Raw genomic sequence first — 2,500 nt, forward strand, 5'->3', positions numbered from 1 at the left:
CTCTGACTGAACACAGACCAGTTTAATCTGCTCGTTAACTCATCCCAACAACAGCTGCTGGTGGTTCTGCTGCTAGTTTTGCAGCTACCTTAACTTTCTTACAAAGTAAACCTTTATAGTGTCACACACCGACGCTGTCACTGTGAAGTGATTCTGCTGTCTCTCCTGTCTGAACCTGCAGCAGCTGATCTGATGACTGGACCTGTTTGTTCACCAGCAGCAGGATGATGATGATGATGATGATGATGATGATAAAGAGTGTTTATTAGGAACTGTATTTTGCAGTCATGGGACAGCGTCTGTCGTCTGTGATGTGCTGAATGTTGCTGCTGTGATTCACTTATCTTTAATCTCTCTAAGTGAACAACAGACCATCTGTTCTTCGCTGGTCATTAAACTCAAACTGAAATATAAACACGTCCTGTAGTTACTGAAGTCAGTCTGTCCGACTGAGTTCAGCTGAATTTCTTTGTTTCTTCTGTTTGTGCAGTTTGTGATTGTGTGATGACTGACTGGAGGCACATTTCTGATTTGTGATCCTGAGCAGTATAAATAAAGTCGACTGTAAACGTCCAGTCATGATTGATCACACTGATCAGTTTTCTCCTCCTCCTCCTCCTCCTCCTCCTCCTCCTCCTCCTCTGGCCTGCTGCCTGTCCTCCTCCTCCTCCTCCTCCTCCTCTGGCCTGCTGCCTGTCCTCCTCCTCCTCCTCCTCCTCCTCTGGCCTGCTGCCTTTCCTCCTCCTCCTCCTCCTCCTCCTCCTCCTCCTCCTCTGGCCTGCTGCCTGTCCTCCTCCTCCTCCTCCTCCTCCTCCTCCTCTGGCCTGCTGCCTGTCCTCCTCCTCCTCCTCCTCCTCCTCCTCCTCCTCCTCCTCCTCCTCCTCCTCAGGCCTGCTGCCGCTCCTCCTCCTCCTCCTCCTCCTCTGGCCTGCTGCCTCTCCTCCTCCTCCTCCTCCTCCTCTGGCCTGCTGCCTGTCCTCCTCCTCCTCCTCCTCCTCGGGCCTGCGGCCGGTCCTCCTCCTCCTCCTCCTCCTCCTCCTCCTCCTCCTCCTCCTCCTCCTCCTCCTCTGGCCTGCTGCCTGTCCTCCTCCTCCTCCTCCTCCTCCTCTGGCCTGCTGCCTGTCCTCCTCCTCCTCCTCCTCCTCCTCTGGCCTGCTGCCTCTCCTCCTCCTCCTCCTCCTCCTCTGGCCTGCTGCCTGTCCTCCTCCTCCTCCTCCTCCTCCTCCTCCTCCTCCTCCTCCTCCTCCTCTGGCCTGCTGCCTGTCCTCCTCCTCCTCCTCCTCCTCTGGCCTGCTGCCTGTCCTCCTCCTCCTCCTCCTCCTCCTCCTCCTCCTCTGGCCTGCTGCCTGTCCTCCTCCTCCTCTGAGGTTTCCCTCTGTGTTTTTGTTTCCTTCTTGCTGCAGACCAAAGCTCCACTCTGGTTTCTGGGTTTTTATTTTCAGCCTCAGCCTTTTTTTATAAGCTTATCTGAGCATGTTGTGTTCCTGTTGTGTTCCTGTTGTGTTCCTGTTCACAGCAGCTGGACAAACCAACAGAAAGACTTGGTTAAAGCCTGAGAGGATTCAGTTATTCCTAACTTTTATTTTCTTTAAGTATTTCAACACAATGCCTGAAGCGTGTCGGCAGGATGTGAAGCAGGGAGACCGGATCCTGTAGATGAACTCCTGAAATCCTTAAAGTTAATAGAGCTCAACAATCTCTTTATCTTTGCACGTTATAGTTGAGCTGGTGAGTCCTTCAAAGGAAACAGAGAAACTGCTGCCATCATCGAGTTTAAGGCTGTTTGAAGGAACAATGTGTGATTTGGTCTTAAGTTCATTAAACGAGTTGCAACTTGAAAAACATAAAACACAAAACATGATATCAGTCCCACACACACACACACACACACACACACACACACACACACACACACTGCACAAACTGAAACAGTCAGCTGCAGCTCTTCATGTGTCGGACCTGAAGAACCTCGTCAGCCGCTCACAGAACACTTTGTGTTTCACAGCCGAGCTGTAAATGGACTTTGACATGTGGTGAAGTGTGTTGTGTTGTTGTTGTAGAGTGATGTTGATCAGTCAGCTGATCACGATGTCAGTGAGGGAGGGAGAGGTGACGTGGAGAACAGGTGCACGCAGTCTGCCTGTAGCCTGCTGCTGATTGGACCAGACTGTAACACGTCTTCCTCTCTGAGTCAGAACTGAGTCACAGCTGAACACACACATGAAACTCTTCTTAGGCTCAGTGTGACCTAAACCTTTTTACTAATATTAGCTTCATGACTAAAGTTCTATATATTCACTCAGAAATCAGATAAAGGGACCTTTCAGAATTTCCTTTAGCATCTCTATGTGATCCAGAGCGGCCCGCTGCAGACCCGAGCGGCCCGCTGCAGACCCGAGCGGCCCGCTGCAGACCCGAGCGGCCCGCTGCAGACCCGAGCGGCCCGCTGCAGACCCGAGCGGCCCGCTGCAGACCCGAGCGGCCCGCTGCAGACCTGTTT

At 52.3% G+C, this 2,500-nt stretch overlaps 1 protein-coding gene across 7 annotated transcripts in view; it reads left to right on the forward strand.

Moving 5' to 3' along the window:
• fhod1 (formin homology 2 domain containing 1) overlaps nt 1-2,500 on the forward strand; it is a 44,965-nt gene that overhangs the window by 8,489 nt on the left and 33,976 nt on the right. The gene's annotated exons all lie outside the window — the stretch shown is intronic.

This window comes from Acanthopagrus latus, chromosome 4, assembly GCF_904848185.1.
Source record: "Acanthopagrus latus isolate v.2019 chromosome 4, fAcaLat1.1, whole genome shotgun sequence".
NCBI classification, from domain to species: Eukaryota; Metazoa; Chordata; class Actinopteri; order Spariformes; family Sparidae; genus Acanthopagrus; species Acanthopagrus latus.